This window comes from Felis catus, chromosome A1 (genome assembly GCF_018350175.1).
Source record: "Felis catus isolate Fca126 chromosome A1, F.catus_Fca126_mat1.0, whole genome shotgun sequence".
Classification (NCBI taxonomy): Eukaryota; Metazoa; Chordata; class Mammalia; order Carnivora; family Felidae; genus Felis; species Felis catus.
In genome coordinates this window covers 26,632,591-26,642,481 of record NC_058368.1, presented here as the reverse complement: position 1 = coordinate 26,642,481, position 9,891 = coordinate 26,632,591, and positions in this window count along the sequence as shown.

Here is a 9,891-nt window from a genome sequence, read left to right as displayed (position 1 = left end):
TCTTTCTTTTATTCAGGGCTGGCCAGGATTTCCAACATTATAGTGTTAGTTGTAATATATAGTGGTTTTTGACAATATTTCTCTTGTTCCAGTCTTAGCAGGAATGGACTTAAATTTTTTCCATTAAGTAAAAATGGTTTTGGAATATAACCATCATCCATTTAAGGGAATTAAAGAAATCCTTTTCTACTCTTAGTTTGCTAAGAGTTTTTAATCATAAATAAGTAAAGAATTTGTTGAATGCTTTTTCTGCATCAAATGAAACTATCATGAGTTTTAAAAATTTTAATCTATTAATGTTCTGAATTATGTTGGCAGAATCCCTAATGACTAACCATTAATTAATCAAGCTGTATTATTTTAAAACATACTGTTGGAATCAAATAGCTGATATTTCAGAAGATTTTTCATCTAGTTGCATAAGAGAAAAAGGTATATAGTTTTCTTTCTTTGTTTATACTGTGTTCATCTCATTTATACCAAGTTTATGAAATGAGCTTGCAGCATTTGGTTTTGTCTCTTCTGGAATAACTTACAATGCAGATAAAAATGTATTGTTCTTCAAGACTTTGATAGAACTCACCTGAAAAACCATTTGGGTCTATAGTGTTTTGAGAGGGAGAAGTTTAAGCAGGGTCGGGCCTGGTTAGTACTTGGATGGGAGAGGGAGAAGTTATCAATTGTCACTTAATTTCTTTAAAACTTATTAGTCTATTCAAGTTCCCTATTTCTTATTTCAGTTTTGACATGTAATATGTTTTCCATTTTCTCTAAATTTTCAAATTTTTTAGTTCATAACATTTCTAGTATTTTAATTTTTTTTGAAAATGTTAGCTGCTGCTAAAGATTTCAAACAACATAGAAATGTTGAAAGAAGAAACTGAAAAACCCACTTCATATCTTATGCCCCTGAAATAATTGTAATGTAAACATCTCAGTGTATATAGTTATACAGACATTTTTCTGTATGTACAGAGTTATAATATTATCATTAATAATATTAGCAAACACGTATAGTACTTGATATTATCACAACAGATACAGATAGAACAATCACATACATGTAAAGATAAAAGAATGGATGCCTGGACAGCTAAAAGATGATGAATAGATAGATAGATAGATAGATAGATAACTGATCATATATTTGTATTATAAACCCATAACGAAAAAGGCATTTTTACATTTGTTGATTACAAATGCATCCCTCCCCATGGTTCTGTTTATCAAACGCATGAATGAAAAAATGAATAAATGTGCAATGCTGTGTGCAAACACTGTTAGGAACCACATACCTTTTATTTATATAATCTTCCCCAGACCCTTGCAAGAAGATAGTATCATCCCAATTTTACAGTTAAGGAAAATGAAACTGAAGATAAACAACTTGCCCAGGGTTAAAAAAGTGACGAGAAAAGGGCAGGATTCCGGCATCAGGTCTGTCCAACTCTGATACCCGCTCGCTTTCCACTGTACCTCACTGATAATCAGAATAGCCCAGAATAAGGGAAAGACAAAAATGCAGAGGGGCCAAAAGAAATACCAGGAATCTGTAGTTCCTTTTTTGAACAAGGATTTATGAAATTCCTCCTAGACATCAACCCTAGGGACCGGCTTTCAGTGGCTCCTAAACAGGACTCCCACCTTTTATCTCTACAAAGTGAACAGTGTAACCCTTAGCTCTGCTCTGGAGCGTGGGGCGGAACAAAAGGGAGATGTAAAAGAAAAGAGATGGTTCCCAAAGGCTTCCTGTGTAAAAACAGGGGGAAAAAAAAGGTAGGTAACTGGAGGAGGGAGGGACAGTGCCCGACATCAACATTGATGAGCAGAGAAAAGGGCCCTGTGGGGGACAGAAGCAAGCTGTATCCCTGTCACATCCTCTTTCTGAAATAGTACCCATTTAGGTCCACCAGTTAGGAAAAAGGCCCTCTCTGCGTTGACCACATAGAAGTTCCTCCTTCTTCCTGCTGCATGCGCTACACTGGATGCAGTGTATCAACCTGACCGGGTGGCCTTACCAGGGCAAAATTACACCACCGTCCTGCCTCCTGCAGAGAAGCTTCCGATAAGGCCGTCCCCATCATGGCTCACTTTGTATCCGGCCACTTTAACAAGTCATTAGAACACACAGTTGGCTTTATGATATCTATTATTTAAGATGAACAGATACGTCAATAAAAAGAATGATAACCCAATTCAGGGGTGGATGGGCAATTATTTTTGGTGATTTGCATATTATCAAAAGCCCCAATTGAAAATTGCAGATTTCTCAACATTATTTTTTTTTTAATTTTTTAACGTTTATTTATTTTTGAGAGGGGGAGCAGAGAGTGAGGGAGACACAGAATCGGAAGCAGGCTCTAGGCTCTGAGCTGTCAGCGCAGAGCCCGCGAGGCTTGAATTCATGAACCGTGTGATCATGACCTGAGCCGAAAGTCGGCTGCTTAATCGACAGGGCCACCACCCCAAGCGCCCCTCTTAACATTATTTTAAAATATCACCAACTCTGTAAAAAAGGTATGTGCTCTGGAAGAACACAATACATATCTGCATTGGAAAAAAATGGGGGGCCCTGCTCATGTCTTTATGTAAGCCTGAAATTTTGTTGAAGTATAAAACATACACACAGAAACATGCACAAATTATAAGCGTACAGCTCAGTAAATTTTCACAAAATGAGTACATCCCAGTAGCCAGCACTCATGTCAAGAAACAGAGTTAGTGCTAACTCCCCAGAAATTGCTTCACGTTTCAAGTCACAACTTGCCATCGTAGACAACCAGTGCTCTGACTTTGAATGCCCCAGGCTCACTTTGTCATAAACCCACATTTATAAACTCTGTAAATGAAACCATTCAGTGTGTATTCTTCCCTGTCTGGCATCTTTCCCTCAACCTTATATTGGTGAGATTGATAGATGTCACTGCCAATTAGCAATAGTTGATTCGTTCTCTCTGCTGTGTAGTATGCCCTTGTAGGCAACTACCAAAAATTATTTAATTCACTCAATATGGGTGGACATTTGGGTCATTTCCAGTTTGGAGCTAATGTGAATGGTTGCCAGCCGTTTTTTACCATTTGATGGTTGTTAACATACTCCTGCCAAAAGTCACACCACACGTGGATGTGAAATTCCAGGGCTGATAAATTCCTATGGCTATAGGAAGCAAACACAACTGCCAAAGAGCTTTTCCCTTGCCTGGGAAATTTCAAGATATGGTTACTGTATAAGGCAGTTATATGCAATTCACTGCATAATGCTAATAGTCATAAGCCAGTGAGAAGCAAATAAGGTTGGTGAATTTGCAGATAAAGAATATGGATCTATGTGGTCCCAGGAATAGCTGGCTATTTTTAAAAACCCTCTGCCTTTAGCAAAGCTTGGTAAGTTTTTCATGTTATGATAATGTGACACTCCTAGGATTTAACATAACACCACAATGATTGACTTAAAACTCTGCGAGGTAGGTGGCAATGGGCATTGTTCCCATTTTCCAGAAAAGGGAGTTTAGGCAAATCACTTTCTCTCCTTCTCGCACCATTCACGACAGTCAGTATTGGCATCGCATTGTAAGCTGCAAGCTGTCCCCATCGGTCCTCCATGAAGTCAGCCTGGCAGGATGCCCCTCATGTTGCCTGCAAGGCCGTGGGCGGAGCCACAGCCTTGAGGTGGGAGGAATTCTATTAATACTTTAGACTTTTATAGTACTCTGCCTCTGGAGGACTTAGAGCATCCTTTCACAATTGCTGGCCAAAATTTGTGACTCATATGCCAGCACTGAAGAAATGTCGTTTTGGAGACAGGCTTTCATGTGGCTCTTGCAGGGACTTCCGGGCTCCTTATAGGAGCTGATATCTCATCCTTGGTTATTATGTTCAGAGTCAAAAAACTGATGACCTAGGCAAGGGGTAATTCCCTTTTCTCCCCTAAACGTCACTCACAGCATCCCAGCTCTTAGGCTTTCTGGAGTCCTCATCTTTCTCTTTGGGCCATGCATTCCTTTGGCTGTCTGGCGAAGCCTGCAGACTCTTTCCCAGAAAACTGTCTTAAAATGTATAAAATAAAATGCACGAGGGGCGCCTGGGTGGCTTAGTCAGGGAAGCATCGGACTTCAGTTCAGGTCTTGATCTTGCAATTCCTGAATTCAAGCCCCGAATTGGGCTCTATGCTGATAGCCCCGAGCCTGGAGCCTGCTTCGATTCTCTCCCTCTCTCTTTGCCCCTTCCCCACTTGCACTCTGTCTCTCTCCCTCAAGGATAAAATAAACATTAAACAATTTTTTTTAAATAAAATGCACTGGACTACAAAGGAAATCAAGTGTATCAAAATGCAGTTGTCTAATAAAAAAGTAAAACAAAACAAATTTGTGATATAGTAATATGTGTGCTTTCTTATTGAATATAACAAGATTTAGGGCTGGGAAAATGATTAACATCATTTCAAAGTAATAATAGGCATTTACAAAATTTGATGACATCTACAACAATTGTAATATTAAAATATATTTTTTAAATATTTTCATTTCTATTGGTGACAAAGTCATAGATACTAATACTTCTGTGGTTTGTTGTCCATATTTACAGTTGAAAGAAATTTTGAATTTCCATTAAAGGTTCCCATCTAAATTCATAGCCCTCCTAAATGCCATCACACCCCTCTTGAAATCTATTCCCACCTCCGTGCCCCAGAGATGGTCCCTGTGCTAGACACACATATACACATTTCTACACAGCATTAGCTGTCTGGGGCCCACCAACACTTTTCCAGAAAGTTGGACTCTGAGCCAGTCCTACTTGAGCCTGTGACTATGATTGTCAGACTTGGCTAGTATGGCCAAACAAAAGTTGACCTTGACTTTAATTGCTGCCTTCTCTTGTCAGTTCCCAGCATGACTTTCTGTGATGGGCTGAGAAACAGGCCTTCTTTTAAATGATGTTCTTGCTCTTTGGTAACTAGCAAGGAAGTTGAGAGAATATCCAGAAATTGTTGTTAATTTTAAGTTGATGCTAATCAGGTTGATGAAAACATTGTGGTTATGTATATAAGAAAATGTCCATATTTTTTAGAGATGCTTACTGAAGTACATAAGGATAAGTAATATAACTGGGATTTGTGATTAAAAATTTTAAATTACTCTCAGTAGAAAGGAGACTGAATGAAATGAGACTGGTGAAAATTTGAAAATTCTGGACTCTGGGTGATGGCTGTATGGGAGTTAAACTATTTTCTCTACTTGCGTGTATGTTTAAGATGTTATTATTAAAATCCTTTAAAAATAGTTTCTGGACCAGGAAATTAGGTAAAGAATGCTTTTTTTTATAGTGCTAGTTTGCTTCTTTACAATACTTATTATTTAATTTCTTTCCATGCACAATACAAGTTGATTGTATTGTGTCTCATATATGCACATTTTATTTTTATTTTATTTTATTCATTTTTCATTTTTTTAATGTTTGTTTATTATTGAGAGACAGAGACAGAGCATGAGCAGGGGAGGGGCAGAGAGAGAGGGAGACACAGAATCTGAAGCAGGTTCTAGGCTCTGAGCTGTCAGCACAGAGCCCGGCGTGGGTTTGAACTCACCAACCACGAGATCATGACCTGAGTCAGACGCTTAACCAAATGAGCCACCCAGGCGCCCCGATTTATTTTTACTTTAGAGAGAGAGAGGAGGGGAGAGGGGCAGAGAGAGAGAGAGAGAAACCGACACAGGGCTCGATCCATCCCACGACCCTAGGATCATGACCTGAGCAGAAATCAAGAGTCAGACACTCAACCGAGTGAGCCACCCAGGCACCCCACTTCTATATACAAGTTTTAAAAATTGGTTTCACTCATACCCTTTGCCAGTTGTTGGGCATGGCCTTGCTCTCTAAGAGTTTATATTCAAGTTGGGAAGAGATCATGTATATACATGAAACCATAGTTGGGAAGCAACATAAGACAGAGTACGGTATAAATGCCAAAACATGTAATAAAGATGGGAAGTGTGATAGGAGTTCAGGAAAGGCGAAGTCTGTGAGGACTGGGGGCCGGGCTGGTGACTTCAGGTCAGCAGTAGCTGTCTATCAGTCTCAGAAATTTGCATTCATTGCCTCTTGCTGGTTTAGGCTTCTTTATGTGCACTCATTTCTCCAACAGTGGAATTGTTGGTGACTTCCTAAAGCTCAGAAGCAACAACATTCTTGCTCCCCATATCTCCCTGTCCCCTTCCCTCAGAAGCTGTGTTTAACACATTCTGAGTCTCCACATACGTGTGCCCTCCTGTTCAGGACTGCTCTGCTTCACCTTTCTGTCCCAGATGGCGAACTACAACTCAGATGCTAAGTACTACCGTGAACATTCTTACCCACTCAACCCAGAGTGGTCCCTGGCCTTGTGTGGTGGTGGCAGGAAGCCAGGGGACTACTGTGCCTGAACCCAAACATTGCCTCAGAGGACAGCCCCCTTCTTGCCAAGTGCTGGCGAAGGGGACTCTGACCAGCAAGAAAGCTTCACACAGATCTGCCATGAGGGGACAATGAAAGCAAAGGTGTGGATGCCTCAGCACGATGGTGGAGACCAATGGCAGAGCCACTGGGACCACAACCACAGCCCTCAGGATGGGCTAGAAATGATCTCTCAGAGCAGGAGAAAAAAAAAAAAAGAAAAGAAAAGAAATTACTAGAAGGCATTCAAGAAGGCCTAAGTCCTAGATGATCTAAATTAAAAAATCAATAAGTAAATAAATTTAAAAGTTGTTTTTTCACATTGCTTAGATCATTTAAGCCAAAGTAACTTTTTCTTTTTCTTTCTTTATTCTTTTTTTAATCTTTGTTTAATTCTCATTCTGAATTATCTGAGGCATCGTGGCCAGGTTACTTGGCCAGGCTGAGCTAGCAAGGAGAGAAGGGGTATGTCCATATAACTGTGCTGCCATCCACACAAAAGCTGGAGACTGCCTTGGTTGAAATAGCCTTTTGATCCTTTCAGGACTTCTTCCTTGGCTTAGAATGACAACCTTGAAGTACAAGAGAAAACATGAAATCCATGGTACTTAAGAGAGGTAGGATTCAAGGAATCTGCCCAGGACACACGCCCTGACTGACAGATATGCAAAACTTCCACCTATCGGGGCACCCAGCGAGGCCACCACTCTCTGGGACCTGTCTTCCTTGTCTCCACATTGCTCCCCACACCTTCTTGGGTAAGGGGGCTACATAAGAGACTCAGATCTGTATGCCTTCATTTTATTCCATCTCTCACCTTTAAGGGGGCAAAACTCACATCGTCTTAACAACAACAACAAAATGACCGCTGCTGTTCTGTGTCTAGGGGAGAAGCTCCTCAAAGGAAAAGTCATCAGGGTCACCTTGATTTTTGAAAGTGTCCTAGAAGGTGACCCTGATGGCAAGATGGGAGAGGGAAACTAGTTCTTACTGGGAAAGGGGCTATACTATCAGGAGACACATGGATCCTTGGGTTACATATGAAACAAATCACATTTCCCTGCTTTGGTTGAGAACCCCCTATACACATGTGCACACACATAAAATACAATCATTCCTATTTCTTGGCTTCCCTAAAGTTCTATTTACCTACCGTTACAGCAATGATCACATTATACTATATTATTTCTGGCATACTTGTATGTTTTTATCATGAAACTTGTGAATGTTTTCTTTGTATCTTTCACCTATAAAATATGGGCATGTGTTAAGAATTGTGTGTTGAATGAATATTTGAGTAAGTGGCTACTATACATGTTTTTAACAAGATGGAAATCCAACTCACCCGTCGGAGTCAAGTCTTATTTTTCACGAAGGACCTGATGACAGGTGTGTTCTTACCTCTCTGCTTGTCCCTGAACCATTTAGATGAACCCAGGACTTCAGAAAGCATTACTTCTGTGATGAGCCACACATTCCTCCATGTGTTTTAGTTTCTGGCAGAGGAAGAGGCGTGGACAGGCTGGTGTGGGTATGTCACGCTCACTGGGCCTGGCAGAGCTGGCCCGGGTGCACTGCCCAATACAGGGATCAGCTGATTTCCAAGAACAGCAATGACCTGGTGAGTAAAAGAAGTGGGCAGGCATGGCTTTTGAGTCATTTGGTGAATGCCTGGAAGCTTATCCTTCCTGCAGCACCCCCTCCCCCCATATGGAGCTTCCTCTTTCCTGACACTGTATCCAAAATTCCATCATCATTAGTTATTCAGGCTTTGGGGTATTTCGGAGCTTCTAATTAGCAAGTGATTTCTTAACTTGGTATCTGTGTAGGATTTTGGAATGCTGAGGGACATGGGGAGAGGTGAGGAGGACAAAGAAAAAAAAGAAATGAGAGAGAGAGAGAGACAGATTTTGTCTCCCTTCCAGTAGTCGTGTGCATAGGATAACACTTTCTAGAACACCGTCAGCCCTTCCAAAATTGTTCAGACAATATTGAGAAGCAGTGGGGGGAGGGGGGGGCGGGCCGGGGGTGGGAGGAAGGTCAGGACTCACCACACAAATTCTTAAACACATGCTTTGTCTCTCAGCCTCAGAGCACTTGAAAACTCAAGCACAGAAGAGAAATGAAAGAAAAGAAGGCACTGCAGTGTTAGCACGCCCCAGACACACACTTCCAGGCTCCCCTCTCCACCCAGATGAGATCTGAAGGACAGTCTTTTTTCTAGGTGAAGGCTAAGAATTTAAAAGGAAACACAGGACTGTATTTTCCAATCCCAAATCGGAACGTTGGTTCGGACATACATAAATTTATCTGTGAGGTCTTAAAAAAAGGAAAATAAGTTGTGTTTAGTTTACATGTAATAAATCTTCTTTATTGACTAGTGGATTTCATGTTGTTGGCTTCCGTTCCAGGAGAGGGGTCTCAATGCAGTTGCTCACTCTGTCCCTTCTGCAGCTGCTGTTCTTACCACCTAGACCATCGCCATGTGCACAAGCTGGCTCCTGGAATCTGCATTTCCCTTGCCTCCCATGCAGGACCAGCCAGTAATTTTGTTGTGCTTTCTTTTCTCATTGTAAGTAGATATTCACTCTTGTGCCTCTTTTTGTATTTGTGATTTGCACTCCTTTTCATCAAGAGGACCTCCATCTTAGGTGCGTTTCAGTCCCCACAGAGTCGGATTTGCCCTTTTATACACCTGCTAACGCAGTACACATTATTAAATAGAAAATCTCAATTTATAAGTGTCCTGACAACCCTGGTTCTCAGTTAACTGGAATGTTCTCTGCATAACTTGTCCTAGGGGCAAGTAATGAAATTAGAAGGGAGAAGCAGATGGTAGGGATTTCTAACTTTAGAAACGTAGCAAGTGTTCTACCTGGTTCCCAGTCATTTGTCCACCTCTCTGCACAGAAGTGCATGGTAACATCTAACACTTACCTTGTTAGTAAGCTGGGCACCTTTTAGTCCTCAAGGGCACCCCTTGAGGTGGGTACCCTAACTGTACTCACAGATAAGGAAACTGAGGCATAAGAAAGTCAGCAAATTCCCCAAGGTTACACCTAATGTACAGGGTACAACTGGGATCTGACCAGGCGATCAGGTCCAGGATCCAGGGTCCTCACCTCTAAGCTATATCACCTGTATAGGATCGTTATTTACGTTTGAAATGTTAACTCAGTACTACAGAAACAAAATCTTTTACTTGGTCCCACAGGGCCATGCCTCACACCCTTGTATTAGGTCCTCCAGTTAATCCCCCTAGATAAAGCAAGAAACCGAGGTCACACAACTACTAAGTGACAGAGCAAGAATTTAAACCCAGGTCTGTCCAACTCCAAAGGCCATGAACAGAAACACGACACTATATGGTCACTTCCAACACCTTACATAGAGATTTATTAACCCGAAGAGACAAACTCCAACAATCCTTAATGATTTCTCTGAGGCTAGATTTACTAATTA